Source organism: Phyllobates terribilis, unplaced genomic scaffold, assembly GCF_046119375.1.
Source record: "Phyllobates terribilis strain yellow unplaced genomic scaffold, ASM4611937v1 Scaffold_1__5_contigs__length_1240528914, whole genome shotgun sequence".
In the NCBI taxonomy this organism is placed as follows: Eukaryota; Metazoa; Chordata; class Amphibia; order Anura; family Dendrobatidae; genus Phyllobates; species Phyllobates terribilis.
The window spans coordinates 595,812,716-595,828,833 of NW_027362761.1; positions in this window are offsets into that span (position 1 = coordinate 595,812,716).

Sequence of the window (16,118 nt, forward strand, 5' to 3'; positions counted from 1 at the left end):
TAATGTGCGGAGCCTAGTGTGTAATGTGCGGAGCGGAGCCGAGTGTGTAATGTGCGGAGCCGAGTGTGTAATGTGCGGAGCGGAGCCGAGTGTGTAATGTGCGGAGCGGAGCCGAGCGTGTAATGTGCGGAGCGGAGCCGTGTGTGTAATGTGCGGAGCGGAGCCGAGTGTGTAATGTGCGGAGCCGAGTGTGTAATGTGCGGAGCGGAGCCGAGTGTGTAATGTGCGGAGCAGAGCCGAGCGTGTAATGTGCGGACCGGAGCCGAGTGTGTAATGTGCGGAGCGGAGCGTGTAATGTGCGGAGCGGAGCCGAGCGTGTAATGTGCGGACCGGAGCCGAGTGTGTAATGTGCGGAGCGGAGCGTGTAATGTGCGGAGCGGAGCCGAGCGTGTAATGTGCGGGGCGGAGCCGAGCGTGTAATGAGCGGAGCCGAGTGTGTAATGTGCGGATCCGAGCGTGTAATGTGCGGAGCGGAGCCCAGCGTGTAATGTGCGGAGCGGAGCCGAGCGTGTAATGTGCGGAGCGGAGCCGAGCGTGTAATGAGCGGAGCCAAGTGTGTAATGTGCGGAGCGGAGCCGAGTGTGTAATGTGCGGAGCGGAGCCGAGCGTGTAATGTGCGGAGCGGAGCCGAGCATGTAATGTGCGGAGCCGAGCGTGTAATGTTCGGAGCGGAGCCGAGCGTATAATGTGCGGAGCCGAGCGTGTAATGTGCGGAGCGGAGCCGAGGGTGTAATGTGCGGAGCGGAGCCGAGCGTGTAATGAGCGGAGCCGAGTGTGTAATGTGCGGAGCGGAGCCGAGTGTGTAATGTGCGGAGCCGAGTGTGTAATGTGCGGAGCCGAGTGTGTAATGTGCGGAGCGGAGCCGAGCGTGTAATGTGCGGAGCGCAGCCGAGCGTGTAATGTGCGGAGCGGAGCCGTGTGTGTAATGTGCTGAGCGGAGCCGAGTGTGTAATGTGCGGAGCGGAGCCGTGTGTGTAATGTGCGGAGCGGAGCCGAGTGTGTAATGTGCGGAGCGGAGCCGAGTGTGTAATGTGCGGAGCGGAGCCGAGCGTGTAATGTGCGGAGCGGAGCCCAGTGTGTAATGTGCGGAGCGGAGCCCAGTGTGTAATGTGCGGAGCGGAGCCGAGCGTGTAATGTGCGGAGCGGAGCCGTGTGTGTAATGTGCGGAGCGGAGCCGAGTGTGTAATGTGCGGAGCCGAGTGTGTAATGTGCGGAGCGGAGCCGAGTGTGTAATGTGCGGAGCAGAGCCGAGCGTGTAATGTGCGGACCGGAGCCGAGTGTGTAATGTGCGGAGCGGAGCGTGTAATGTGCGGAGCGGAGCCGAGCGTGTAATGTGCGGACCGGAGCCGAGTGTGTAATGTGCGGAGCGGAGCGTGTAATGTGCGGAGCGGAGCCGAGCGTGTAATGTGCGGAGCGGAGCCGAGCGTGTAATGAGCGGAGCCGAGTGTGTAATGTGCGGATCCGAGCGTGTAATGTGCGGAGCGGAGCCCAGCGTGTAATGTGCGGAGCGGAGCCGAGCGTGTAATGTGCGGAGCGGAGCCGAGCGTGTAATGAGCGGAGCCAAGTGTGTAATGTGCGGAGCGGAGCCGAGTGTGTAATGTGCGGAGCGGAGCCGAGCGTGTAATGTGCGGAGCGGAGCCGAGCATGTAATGTGCGGAGCCGAGCGTGTAATGTTCGGAGCGGAGCCGAGCGTATAATGTGCGGAGCCGAGCGTGTAATGTGCGGAGCGGAGCCGAGGGTGTAATGTGCGGAGCGGAGCCGAGCGTGTAATGAGCGGAGCCGAGTGTGTAATGTGCGGAGCGGAGCCGAGTGTGTAATGTGCGGAGCCGAGTGTGTAATGTGCGGAGCCGAGTGTGTAATGTGCGGAGCGGAGCCGAGCGTGTAATGTGCGGAGCGCAGCCGAGCGTGTAATGTGCGGAGCGGAGCCGTGTGTGTAATGTGCTGAGCGGAGCCGAGTGTGTAATGTGCGGAGCGGAGCCGTGTGTGTAATGTGCGGAGCGGAGCCGAGTGTGTAATGTGCGGAGCGGAGCCGAGTGTGTAATGTGCGGAGCGGAGCCGAGTGTGTAATGTGCGGAGCGGAGCCCAGTGTGTAATGTGCGGAGCGGAGCCCAGTGTGTAATGTGCGGAGCCGAGTGTGTAATGTGCGGAGCCGAGTGTGTAATGTGCGGAGCCGAGTGTGTAATGTGCGGAGCGGAGCCGAGTGTGTAATGTGCGGAGCAGAGCCGAGCGTGTAATGTGCGGAGCGGAGCCGTGTGTGTAATGTGCGGAGCGGAGCCGAGTGTGTAATGTGCGGAGCGGAGCCGAGTGTGTAATGTGCGGAGCGGAGCCGAGTGTGTAATGTGCGGAGCCAAGTGTGTAATGTGCGGAGCGGAGCCGAGTGTGTAATGTGCGGAGCTGAGTGTGTAATGTGCGGAGCGGAGCCGAGCGTGTAATGTGCGGAGCGGAGCCCAGTGTGTAATGTGCGGAGCGGAGCCCAGTGTGTAATGTGCGGAGCGGAGCCCAGTGTGTAATGTGCGGAGCGGAGCCGAGCGTGTAATGTGCGGAACGGAGCCGAGTGTGTAATGTGCGGAGCGGAGCCGAGTGTGTAATGTGCGGAGCCGAGTGTGTAATGTGCGGAGCCGAGCGTGTAATGTGCGGAGCGGAGCCGAGGGTGTAATGTGCGGAGCGGAGCCGAGCGTGTAATGAGCGGAGCCGAGTGTGTAATGTGCGGAGCGGAGCCGAGTGTGTAATGTGCGGAGCCGAGTGTGTAATGTGCGGAGCGGAGCCGAGTGTGTAATGTGCGGAGCCGAGTGTGTAATGTGCGGAGCGGAGCCGAGTGTGTAATGTGCGGAGCCGAGTGTGTAATGTGCGGAGCGGAGCCGAGTGTGTAATGTGCGGAGCGGAGCCGAGTGTGTAATGTGCGGAGCGGAGCCGAGCGTGTAATGTGCGGAGCCGAGCGTGTAATGTGCGGAGCGGAGCCGAGTGTGTAATGTGTGGAGCGGAGCCGAGTGTGTAATCTGCGGAGCGGAGCCGAGTGTGTAATGTGCAGAGCGGAGCCGAGTGTGTAATGTGCGGAGCCGAGTGTGTAATGTGCGGAGCGGAGCCGAGTGTGTAATGTGCAGAGCCGAGTGTGTAATGTGCGGAGCGGAGCCGAGCGTGTAATGTGCGGAGCGGAGCCGAGCGTGTAATGTGCGGAGCGGAGCCCAGTGTGTAATGTGCGGAGCGGAGCCCAGTGTGTAATGTGCGGAGCGGAGCCCAGTGTGTAATGTGCGGAGCGGAGCCGAGCGTGTAATGTGCGGAACGGAGCCGAGTGTGTAATGTGCGGAGCGGAGCCGAGTGTGTAATGTGCGGAGCCGAGTGTGTAATGTGCGGAGCCGAGCGTGTAATGTGCGGAGCGGAGCCGAGGGTGTAATGTGCGGAGCGGAGCCGAGCGTGTAATGAGCGGAGCCGAGTGTGTAATGTGCGGAGCGGAGCCGAGTGTGTAATGTGCGGAGCCGAGTGTGTAATGTGCGGAGCGGAGCCGAGTGTGTAATGTGCGGAGCCGAGTGTGTAATGTGCGGAGCGGAGCCGAGTGTGTAATGTGCGGAGCCGAGTGTGTAATGTGCGGAGCGGAGCCGAGTGTGTAATGTGCGGAGCGGAGCCGAGTGTGTAATGTGCGGAGCGGAGCCGAGCGTGTAATGTGCGGAGCCGAGCGTGTAATGTGCGGAGCGCAGCCGAGCGTGTAATGTGCGGAGCGGAGCCGAGCGTGTAATGTGCGGACCGGAGCCGAGTGTGTAATGTGCGGAGCGGAGCGTGTAATGTGCGGAGCGGAGCCAAGTGTGTAATGTGCGGAGCGGAGCCGAGTGTGTAATGTGCGGAGCCAAGTGTGTAATGTGCGGAGCGGAGCCGAGTGTGTAATGTGCGGAGCTGAGTGTGTAATGTGCGGAGCGGAGCCGAGCGTGTAATGTGCGGAGCGGAGCCCAGTGTGTAATGTGCGGAGCGGAGCCCAGTGTGTAATGTGCGGAGCGGAGCCGTGTGTGTAATGTGCTGAGCGGAGCCGAGTGTGTAATGTGCGGAGCGGAGCCGTGTGTGTAATGTGCGGAGCGGAGCCGAGTGTGTAATGTGCGGAGCGGAGCCGAGTGTGTAATGTGCGGAGCGGAGCCGAGTGTGTAATGTGCGGAGCGGAGCCCAGTGTGTAATGTGCGGAGCGGAGCCCAGTGTGTAATGTGCGGAGCCGAGTGTGTAATGTGCGGAGCCGAGTGTGTAATGTGCGGAGCCGAGTGTGTAATGTGCGGAGCGGAGCCGAATGTGTAATGAGCGGAGCCGAGTGTGTAATGTGCGGAGCCGAGTGTGTAATGTGCGGAGCCTAGTGTGTAATGTGCGGAGCGGAGCCGAGTGTGTAATGTGCGGAGCCGAGTGTGTAATGTGCGGAGCGGAGTCGAGTGTGTAATGTGCGGAGCGGAGCCGAGCGTGTAATGTGCGGAGCGGAGCCGTGTGTGTAATGTGCGGAGCGGAGCCGAGTGTGTAATGTGCGGAGCCGAGTGTGTAATGTGCGGAGCGGAGCCGAGTGTGTAATGTGCGGAGCAGAGCCGAGCGTGTAATGTGCGGACCGGAGCCGAGTGTGTAATGTGCGGAGCGGAGCGTGTAATGTGCGGAGCGGAGCCGAGCGTGTAATGTGCGGACCGGAGCCGAGTGTGTAATGTGCGGAGCGGAGCGTGTAATGTGCGGAGCGGAGCCGAGCGTGTAATGTGCGGAGCGGAGCCGAGCGTGTAATGAGCGGAGCCGAGTGTGTAATGTGCGGATCCGAGCGTGTAATGTGCGGAGCGGAGCCCAGCGTGTAATGTGCGGAGCGGAGCCGAGCGTGTAATGTGCGGAGCGGAGCCGAGCGTGTAATGAGCGGAGCCAAGTGTGTAATGTGCGGAGCGGAGCCGAGTGTGTAATGTGCGGAGCGGAGCCGAGCGTGTAATGTGCGGAGCGGAGCCGAGCATGTAATGTGCGGAGCCGAGCGTGTAATGTTCGGAGCGGAGCCGAGCGTATAATGTGCGGAGCCGAGCGTGTAATGTGCGGAGCGGAGCCGAGGGTGTAATGTGCGGAGCGGAGCCGAGCGTGTAATGAGCGGAGCCGAGTGTGTAATGTGCGGAGCGGAGCCGAGTGTGTAATGTGCGGAGCCGAGTGTGTAATGTGCGGAGCCGAGTGTGTAATGTGCGGAGCGGAGCCGAGCGTGTAATGTGCGGAGCGCAGCCGAGCGTGTAATGTGCGGAGCGGAGCCGTGTGTGTAATGTGCTGAGCGGAGCCGAGTGTGTAATGTGCGGAGCGGAGCCGTGTGTGTAATGTGCGGAGCGGAGCCGAGTGTGTAATGTGCGGAGCGGAGCCGAGTGTGTAATGTGCGGAGCGGAGCCGAGTGTGTAATGTGCGGAGCGGAGCCCAGTGTGTAATGTGCGGAGCGGAGCCCAGTGTGTAATGTGCGGAGCGGAGCCGAGCGTGTAATGTGCGGAGCGGAGCCGTGTGTGTAATGTGCGGAGCGGAGCCGAGTGTGTAATGTGCGGAGCCGAGTGTGTAATGTGCGGAGCGGAGCCGAGTGTGTAATGTGCGGAGCAGAGCCGAGCGTGTAATGTGCGGACCGGAGCCGAGTGTGTAATGTGCGGAGCGGAGCGTGTAATGTGCGGAGCGGAGCCGAGCGTGTAATGTGCGGACCGGAGCCGAGTGTGTAATGTGCGGAGCGGAGCGTGTAATGTGCGGAGCGGAGCCGAGCGTGTAATGTGCGGAGCGGAGCCGAGCGTGTAATGAGCGGAGCCGAGTGTGTAATGTGCGGATCCGAGCGTGTAATGTGCGGAGCGGAGCCCAGCGTGTAATGTGCGGAGCGGAGCCGAGCGTGTAATGTGCGGAGCGGAGCCGAGCGTGTAATGAGCGGAGCCAAGTGTGTAATGTGCGGAGCGGAGCCGAGTGTGTAATGTGCGGAGCGGAGCCGAGCGTGTAATGTGCGGAGCGGAGCCGAGCATGTAATGTGCGGAGCCGAGCGTGTAATGTTCGGAGCGGAGCCGAGCGTATAATGTGCGGAGCCGAGCGTGTAATGTGCGGAGCGGAGCCGAGGGTGTAATGTGCGGAGCGGAGCCGAGCGTGTAATGAGCGGAGCCGAGTGTGTAATGTGCGGAGCGGAGCCGAGTGTGTAATGTGCGGAGCCGAGTGTGTAATGTGCGGAGCCGAGTGTGTAATGTGCGGAGCGGAGCCGAGCGTGTAATGTGCGGAGCGCAGCCGAGCGTGTAATGTGCGGAGCGGAGCCGTGTGTGTAATGTGCTGAGCGGAGCCGAGTGTGTAATGTGCGGAGCGGAGCCGTGTGTGTAATGTGCGGAGCGGAGCCGAGTGTGTAATGTGCGGAGCGGAGCCGAGTGTGTAATGTGCGGAGCGGAGCCGAGTGTGTAATGTGCGGAGCGGAGCCCAGTGTGTAATGTGCGGAGCGGAGCCCAGTGTGTAATGTGCGGAGCCGAGTGTGTAATGTGCGGAGCCGAGTGTGTAATGTGCGGAGCCGAGTGTGTAATGTGCGGAGCGGAGCCGAGTGTGTAATGTGCGGAGCAGAGCCGAGCGTGTAATGTGCGGAGCGGAGCCGTGTGTGTAATGTGCGGAGCGGAGCCGAGTGTGTAATGTGCGGAGCGGAGCCGAGTGTGTAATGTGCGGAGCGGAGCCGAGTGTGTAATGTGCGGAGCCAAGTGTGTAATGTGCGGAGCGGAGCCGAGTGTGTAATGTGCGGAGCTGAGTGTGTAATGTGCGGAGCGGAGCCGAGCGTGTAATGTGCGGAGCGGAGCCCAGTGTGTAATGTGCGGAGCGGAGCCCAGTGTGTAATGTGCGGAGCGGAGCCCAGTGTGTAATGTGCGGAGCGGAGCCGAGCGTGTAATGTGCGGAACGGAGCCGAGTGTGTAATGTGCGGAGCGGAGCCGAGTGTGTAATGTGCGGAGCCGAGTGTGTAATGTGCGGAGCCGAGCGTGTAATGTGCGGAGCGGAGCCGAGGGTGTAATGTGCGGAGCGGAGCCGAGCGTGTAATGAGCGGAGCCGAGTGTGTAATGTGCGGAGCGGAGCCGAGTGTGTAATGTGCGGAGCCGAGTGTGTAATGTGCGGAGCGGAGCCGAGTGTGTAATGTGCGGAGCCGAGTGTGTAATGTGCGGAGCGGAGCCGAGTGTGTAATGTGCGGAGCCGAGTGTGTAATGTGCGGAGCGGAGCCGAGTGTGTAATGTGCGGAGCGGAGCCGAGTGTGTAATGTGCGGAGCGGAGCCGAGCGTGTAATGTGCGGAGCCGAGCGTGTAATGTGCGGAGCGGAGCCGAGTGTGTAATGTGCGGAGCGGAGCCGAGTGTGTAATCTGCGGAGCGGAGCCGAGTGTGTAATGTGCAGAGCGGAGCCGAGTGTGTAATGTGCGGAGCCGAGTGTGTAATGTGCGGAGCGGAGCCGAGTGTGTAATGTGCAGAGCCGAGTGTGTAATGTGCGGAGCGGAGCCGAGCGTGTAATGTGCGGAGCGGAGCCGAGCGTGTAATGTGCGGAGCGGAGCCCAGTGTGTAATGTGCGGAGCGGAGCCCAGTGTGTAATGTGCGGAGCGGAGCCCAGTGTGTAATGTGCGGAGCGGAGCCGAGCGTGTAATGTGCGGAACGGAGCCGAGTGTGTAATGTGCGGAGCGGAGCCGAGTGTGTAATGTGCGGAGCCGAGTGTGTAATGTGCGGAGCCGAGCGTGTAATGTGCGGAGCGGAGCCGAGGGTGTAATGTGCGGAGCGGAGCCGAGCGTGTAATGAGCGGAGCCGAGTGTGTAATGTGCGGAGCGGAGCCGAGTGTGTAATGTGCGGAGCCGAGTGTGTAATGTGCGGAGCGGAGCCGAGTGTGTAATGTGCGGAGCCGAGTGTGTAATGTGCGGAGCGGAGCCGAGTGTGTAATGTGCGGAGCCGAGTGTGTAATGTGCGGAGCGGAGCCGAGTGTGTAATGTGCGGAGCGGAGCCGAGTGTGTAATGTGCGGAGCGGAGCCGAGCGTGTAATGTGCGGAGCCGAGCGTGTAATGTGCGGAGCGCAGCCGAGCGTGTAATGTGCGGAGCGGAGCCGAGCGTGTAATGTGCGGACCGGAGCCGAGTGTGTAATGTGCGGAGCGGAGCGTGTAATGTGCGGAGCGGAGCCAAGTGTGTAATGTGCGGAGCGGAGCCGAGTGTGTAATGTGCGGAGCCAAGTGTGTAATGTGCGGAGCGGAGCCGAGTGTGTAATGTGCGGAGCTGAGTGTGTAATGTGCGGAGCGGAGCCGAGCGTGTAATGTGCGGAGCGGAGCCCAGTGTGTAATGTGCGGAGCGGAGCCCAGTGTGTAATGTGCGGAGCGGAGCCGTGTGTGTAATGTGCTGAGCGGAGCCGAGTGTGTAATGTGCGGAGCGGAGCCGTGTGTGTAATGTGCGGAGCGGAGCCGAGTGTGTAATGTGCGGAGCGGAGCCGAGTGTGTAATGTGCGGAGCGGAGCCGAGTGTGTAATGTGCGGAGCGGAGCCCAGTGTGTAATGTGCGGAGCGGAGCCCAGTGTGTAATGTGCGGAGCCGAGTGTGTAATGTGCGGAGCCGAGTGTGTAATGTGCGGAGCCGAGTGTGTAATGTGCGGAGCGGAGCCGAGTGTGTAATGTGCGGAGCCGAGTGTGTAATGTGCGGAGCAGAGCCGAGCGTGTAATGTGCGGAGCGGAGCCGTGTGTGTAATGTGCGGAGCGGAGCCGAGTGTGTAATGTGCGGAGCGGAGCCGAGTGTGTAATGTGCGGAGCGGAACCGAGTGTGTAATGTGCGGAGCCAAGTGTGTAATGTGCGGAGCGGAGCCGAGTGTGTAATGTGCGGAGCTGAGTGTGTAATGTGCGGAGCGGAGCCGAGCGTGTAATGTGCGGAGCGGAGCCCAGTGTGTAATGTGCGGAGCGGAGCCCAGTGTGTAATGTGCGGAGCGGAGCCCAGTGTGTAATGTGCGGAGCGGAGCCGAGCGTGTAATGTGCGGAACGGAGCCGAGTGTGTAATGTGCGGAGCGGAGCCGAGTGTGTAATGTGCGGAGCCGAGTGTGTAATGTGCGGAGCCGAGCGTGTAATGTGCGGAGCGGAGCCGAGGGTGTAATGTGCGGAGCGGAGCCGAGCGTGTAATGAGCGGAGCCGAGTGTGTAATGTGCGGAGCGGAGCCGAGTGTGTAATGTGCGGAGCCGAGTGTGTAATGTGCGGAGCAGAGCCGAGCGTGTAATGTGCGGAGCGGAGCCGAGCGTGTAATGTGCGGAGCGGAGCCGAGTGTGTAATGTGCGGAGCGGAGCCGAGTGTGTAATCTGCGGAGCGGAGCCGAGTGTGTAATGTGCAGAGCGGAGCCGAGTGTGTAATGTGTGGAGCCGAGTGTGTAATGTGCGGAGCGGAGCCGAGTGTGTAATGTGCAGAGCCGAGTGTGTAATGTGCGGAGCGGAGCCGAGCGTGTAATGTGCGGAGCGGAGCCGAGCGTGTAATGTGCGGAGCGGAGCCCAGTGTGTAATGTGCGGAGCGGAGCCCAGTGTGTAATGTGCGGAGCGGAGCCCAGTGTGTAATGTGCGGAGCGGAGCCGAGCGTGTAATGTGCGGAACGGAGCCGAGTGTGTAATGTGCGGAGCGGAGCCGAGTGTGTAATGTGCGGAGCCGAGTGTGTAATGTGCGGAGCCGAGCGTGTAATGTGCGGAGCGGAGCCGAGGGTGTAATGTGCGGAGCGGAGCCGAGCGTGTAATGAGCGGAGCCGAGTGTGTAATGTGCGGAGCGGAGCCGAGTGTGTAATGTGCGGAGCCGAGTGTGTAATGTGCGGAGCGGAGCCGAGTGTGTAATGTGCGGAGCCGAGTGTGTAATGTGCGGAGCGGAGCCGAGTGTGTAATGTGCGGAGCCGAGTGTGTAATGTGCGGAGCGGAGCCGAGTGTGTAATGTGCGGAGCGGAGCCGAGTGTGTAATGTGCGGAGCGGAGCCGAGCGTGTAATGTGCGGAGCCGAGCGTGTAATGTGCGGAGCGCAGCCGAGCGTGTAATGTGCGGAGCGGAGCCGAGCGTGTAATGTGCGGACCGGAGCCGAGTGTGTAATGTGCGGAGCGGAGCCGAGTGTGTAATGTGCGGAGCGGAGCCCAGTGTGTAATGTGCGGAGCGGAGCCCAGTGTGTAATGTGCGGAGCCGAGTGTGTAATGTGCGGAGCCGAGTGTGTAATGTGCGGAGCCGAGTGTGTAATGTGCGGAGCGGAGCCGAGTGTGTAATGTGCGGAGCCGAGTGTGTAATGTGCGGAGCAGAGCCGAGCGTGTAATGTGCGGAGCGGAGCCGAGCGTGTAATGTGCGGAGCGGAGCCGAGTGTGTAATGTGCGGAGCGGAGCCGAGTGTGTAATCTGCGGAGCGGAGCCGAGTGTGTAATGTGCAGAGCGGAGCCGAGTGTGTAATGTGCGGAGCCGAGTGTGTAATGTGCGGAGCGGAGCCGAGTGTGTAATGTGCAGAGCCGAGTGTGTAATGTGCGGAGCGGAGCCGAGCGTGTAATGTGCGGAGCGGAGCCGAGCGTGTAATGTGCGGAGCGGAGCCCAGTGTGTAATGTGCGGAGCGGAGCCCAGTGTCTAATGTGCGGAGCGGAGCCCAGTGTGTAATGTGCGGAGCGGAGCCGAGCGTGTAATGTGCGGAACGGAGCCGAGTGTGTAATGTGCGGAGCGGAGCCGAGTGTGTAATGTGCGGAGCCGAGTGTGTAATGTGCGGAGCCGAGCGTGTAATGTGCGGAGCGGAGCCGAGGGTGTAATGTGCGGAGCGGAGCCGAGCGTGTAATGAGCGGAGCCGAGTGTGTAATGTGCGGAGCGGAGCCGAGTGTGTAATGTGCGGAGCCGAGTGTGTAATGTGCGGAGCGGAGCCGAGTGTGTAATGTGCGGAGCCGAGTGTGTAATGTGCGGAGCGGAGCCGAGTGTGTAATGTGCGGAGCCGAGTGTGTAATGTGCGGAGCGGAGCCGAGTGTGTAATGTGCGGAGCGGAGCCGAGTGTGTAATGTGCGGAGCGGAGCCGAGCGTGTAATGTGCGGAGCCGAGCGTGTAATGTGCGGAGCGCAGCCGAGCGTGTAATGTGCGGAGCGGATCCGAGCGTGTAATGTGCGGACCGGAGCCGAGTGTGTAATGTGCGGAGCGGAGCGTGTAATGTGCGGAGCGGAGCCGAGTGTGTAATGTGCGGAGCGGAGCCGAGTGTGTAATGTACGGAGCAGAGCCGAGTGTGTAATGTGCGGAGCGGAGCCGAGCGTGTAATGTGCGGAGCGGAGCCGTGTGTGTAATGTGCGGAGCGGAGCCGAGTGTGTAATGTGCGGAGCGGAGCCGAGTGTGTAATGTGCGGAGCGGAGCCGAGTGTGTAATGTGCGGAGCCAAGTGTGTAATGTGCGGAGCGGAGCCGAGTGTGTAATGTGCGGAGCTGAGTGTGTAATGTGCGGAGCGGAGCCGAGCGTGTAATGTGCGGAGCGGAGCCCAGTGTGTAATGTGCGGAGCGGAGCCCAGTGTGTAATGTGCGGAGCGGAGCCGTGTGTGTAATGTGCTGAGCGGAGCCGAGTGTGTAATGTGCGGAGCGGAGCCGTGTGTGTAATGTGCGGAGCGGAGCCGAGTGTGTAATGTGCGGAGCGGAGCCGAGTGTGTAATGTGCGGAGCGGAGCCGAGTGTGTAATGTGCGGAGCGGAGCCCAGTGTGTAATGTGCGGAGCGGAGCCCAGTGTGTAATGTGCGGAGCCGAGTGTGTAATGTGCGGAGCCGAGTGTGTAATGTGCGGAGCCGAGTGTGTAATGTGCGGAGCGGAGCCGAGTGTGTAATGTGCGGAGCCGAGTGTGTAATGTGCGGAGCAGAGCCGAGCGTGTAATGTGCGGAGCGGAGCCGTGTGTGTAATGTGCGGAGCGGAGCCGAGTGTGTAATGTGCGGAGCGGAGCCGAGTGTGTAATGTGCGGAGCGGAGCCGAGTGTGTAATGTGCGGAGCCAAGTGTGTAATGTGCGGAGCGGAGCCGAGTGTGTAATGTGCGGAGCTGAGTGTGTAATGTGCGGAGCGGAGCCGAGCGTGTAATGTGCGGAGCGGAGCCCAGTGTGTAATGTGTGGAGCGGAGCCCAGTGTGTAATGTGCGGAGCGGAGCCCAGTGTGTAATGTGCGGAGCGGAGCCGAGCGTGTAATGTGCGGAACGGAGCCGAGTGTGTAATGTGCGGAGCGGAGCCGAGTGTGTAATGTGCGGAGCCGAGTGTGTAATGTGCGGAGCCGAGCGTGTAATGTGCGGAGCGGAGCCGAGCGTGTAATGAGCGGAGCCGAGTGTGTAATGTGCGGAGCGGAGCCGAGTGTGTAATGTGCGGAGCCGAGTGTGTAATGTGCGGAGCGGAGCCGAGTGTGTAATGTGCGGAGCCGAGTGTGTAATGTGCGGAGCGGAGCCGAGTGTGTAATGTGCGGAGCCGAGTGTGTAATGTGCGGAGCGGAGCCGAGTGTGTAATGTGCGGAGCGGAGCCGAGTGTGTAATGTGCGGAGCGGAGCCGAGCGTGTAATGTGCGGAGCCGAGCGTGTAATGTGCGGAGCGGAGCCGAGTGTGTAATGTGCGGAGCGGAGCCGAGTGTGTAATCTGCGGAGCAGAGCCGAGTGTGTAATGTGCAGAGCGGAGCCGAGTGTGTAATGTGCAGAGCCGAGTGTGTAATGTGCGGAGCGGAGCCGAGCGTGTAATGTGCGGAGCGGAGCCGAGCGTGTAATGTGCGGAGCGGAGCCCAGTGTGTAATGTGCGGAGCGGAGCCCAGTGTGTAATGTGCGGAGCGGAGCCCAGTGTGTAATGTGCGGAGCGGAGCCGAGCGTGTAATGTGCGGAACGGAGCCGAGTGTGTAATGTGCGGAGCGGAGCCGAGTGTGTAATGTGCGGAGCCGAGTGTGTAATGTGCGGAGCCGAGCGTGTAATGTGCGGAGCGGAGCCGAGGGTGTAATGTGCGGAGCGGAGCCGAGCGTGTAATGAGCGGAGCCGAGTGTGTAATGTGCGGAGCGGAGCCGAGTGTGTAATGTGCGGAGCCGAGTGTGTAATGTGCGGAGCGGAGCCGAGTGTGTAATGTGCGGAGCCGAGTGTGTAATGTGCGGAGCGGAGCCGAGTGTGTAATGTGCGGAGCCGAGTGTGTAATGTGCGGAGCGGAGCCGAGTGTGTAATGTGCGGAGCGGAGCCGAGTGTGTAATGTGCGGAGCGGAGCCGAGCGTGTAATGTGCGGAGCCGAGCGTGTAATGTGCGGAGCGCAGCCGAGCGTGTAATGTGCGGAGCGGAGCCGAGCGTGTAATGTGCGGACCGGAGCCGAGTGTGTAATGTGCGGAGCGGAGCGTGTAATGTGCGGAGCGGAGCCGAGTGTGTAATGTGCGGAGCGGAGCCGAGTGTGTAATGTACGGAGCAGAGCCGAGTGTGTAATGTGCGGAGCGGAGCCGAGCGTGTAATGTGCGGAGCGGAGCCGTGTGTGTAATGTGCGGAGCGGAGCCGAGTGTGTAATGTGCGGAGCGGAGCCGAGTGTGTAATGTGCGGAGCGGAGCCGAGTGTGTAATGTGCGGAGCCAAGTGTGTAATGTGCGGAGCGGAGCCGAGTGTGTAATGTGCGGAGCTGAGTGTGTAATGTGCGGAGCGGAGCCGAGTGTGTAATGTGCGGAGCGGAGCCGAGTGAGTAATGTGCGGAGCGGAGCCGAGTGCGTAATGTGCGGAGCGGAGCCGAGTGCGTAATGTGCGGAGCGGAGCCGAGTGCGTAATGTGCGGAGTGGAGCCGAGTGCGTAATGAGCGGAGCCGAGCGTGTAATGTGCGGAGCGGAGCCGAGCGTGTAATGTGCGGAGCAGAGCCGAGTGTGTAATGTGCGGAGCGGAGCCGAGCGCGTAATGTGCGGAGCGGAGCCGAGCGCGTAATGTGCGGAGCGGAGCCGAGCGTGTAATGTGCGGAGCCGAGCATGTAATGTGCGGAGCGGAGCCGAGTGCGTAATGTGCGGAGCGGAGCCGAGTGCGTAATGAGCGTAGCCGAGCGTGTAATGTGCGGAGCGGAGCCGAGCGTGTAATGTGCGGAGCGGAGCCGAGCGTGTAATGTGCGGAGCGGAGCCGAGCGCGTAATGTGCGGAGCGGAGCCGAGCGCGTAATGTGCGGAGCGGAGCCGAGCGCGTAATGTGCGGAGCGGAGCCGAGCGTGTAATGTGCGGAGCGGAGCCGAGCGTGTAATGTGCGGAGCGGAGCCGAGTGTGTAATGAGCGGAGCCGAGCGTGTAATGTGCGGAGCGGAGCCGAGCGTGTAATGTGCGGAGCGGAGCCGAGCGTGTAATGTGCGGAGCGGAGCCCAGCGTGTAATGTGCGGAGCGGAGCCGAGCGTGTAATGTGCGGAGCCGAGCGTGTAATGTGCGGAGCGGAGCCGAGGGTGTAATGTGCGGAGCGGAGCCGAGCGTGTAATGAGCGGAGCCGAGTGTGTAATGTGCGGAGCGGAGCCGAGTGTGTAATGTGCGGAGCCGAGTGTGTAATGTGCGGAGCCGAGTGTGTAATGTGCGGAGCGGAGCCGAGTGTGTAATGTGCGGAGCCGAGTGTGTAATGTGCGGAGCAGAGCCGAGCCGAGCGTGTAATGTGCGGAGCGGAGCCGAGCGTGTAATGTGCGGAGCGGAGCCGAGTGTGTAATGTGCGGAGCGGAGCCGAGTGTGTAATGTGCAGAGCGGAGCCGAGTGTTTAATGTGCGGAGCGGAGCCGAGTGTGTAATGTGCGGAGCGGAGCCGAGTGTGTAATGTGCGGAGCCGAGTGTGTAATGTGCGGAGCGGAGCCGAGTGTGTAATGTGCGGAGCGGAGCCGAGTGCGTAATGTGCGGAGCGGAGCCGAGTGCGTAATGTGCGGAGCGGAGCCGAGTGCGTAATGAGCGGAGCCGAGCGTGTAATGTGCGGAGCGGAGCCGAGCGTGTAATGTGCGGAGCGGAGCCGAGTGTGTAATGTGCGGAGCCGAGTGTGTAATGTGCGGAGCGGAGCCGAGCGTGTAATGTGCGGAGCGGAGCCGTGTGTGTAATGTGCTGAGCGGAGCCGAGTGTGTAATGTGCGGAGCGGAGCCGTGTGTGTAATGTGCGGAGCGGAGCCGAGTGTGTAATGTGCGGAGCGGAGCCGAGTGTGTAATGTGCGGAGCGGAGCCCAGTGTGTAATGTGCGGAGCGGAGCCGAGTGTGTAATGTGCGGAGCGGAGCCGAGTGTGTAATGTGCGGAGCCGAGTGTGTAATGTGCGGAGCGGAGCCGAGTGTGTAATGTGTGGAGCGGAGCCGAGTGTGTAATGTGCGGAGCGGAGCCGAGTGTGTAATGTGCGGAGCGGAGCCGAGTGTGTAATGTGCGGAGCCGAGTGTGTAATGTGCGGAGCGGAGCCGAGTGTGTAATGTGCGGAGCGGAGCCGAGTGTGTAATGTGCGGAGCGGAGCCGAGTGCGTAATGTGCGGAGCGGAGCCGAGTGCGTAATGAGCGGAGCCGAGCGTGTAATGTGCGGAGCGGAGCCGAGTGTGTAATGTGCGGAGCCGAGTGTGTAATGTGCGGAGCGGAGCCGAGCGTGTAATGTGCGGAGCGGAGCCGAGCGTGTAATGTGCGGAGCGGAGCCGAGTGTGTAATGTGCGGAGCCGAGTGTGTAATGTGCGGAGCGGAGCCGTGTGTGTAATGTGCTGAGCGGAGCCGAGTGTGTAATGTGCGGAGCGGAGCCGCGTGTGTAATGTGCGGAGCGGAGCCGAGTGTGTAATGTGCGGAGCGGAGCCCAGTGTGTAATGTGCGGAGCGGAGCCGAGTGTGTAATGTGCGGAGCGGAGCCGAGTGTGTAATGTGCGGAGCCGAGTGTGTAATGTGCGGAGCGGAGCCGAGTGTGTAATGTGCGGAGCGGAGCCCAGTGTGTAATGTGCGGAGCGGAGCCGAGTGTGTAATGTGCGGAGCCGAGTGTGTAATGTGCGGAGCCGAGTGTGTAATGTGCGGAGCCGAGTGTGTAATGTGCGGAGCGGAGCCGAGTGTGTAATGTGCGGAGCCGAGTGTGTAATGTGCGGAGCGGAGCCGAGCGTGTAATGTGCGGAGCGGAGCCGAGTGTGTAATGTGCGGAGCGGAGCCGAGTGTGTAATGTGCGGAGCGGAGCCGAGTGTGTAATGTGCAGAGCGGAGCCGAGTGTGTAATGTGCGGAGCGGAGCCGAGTGTGTAATGTGCAGAGCCGAGTGTGTAATGTGCGGAGCGGAGCCGAGCG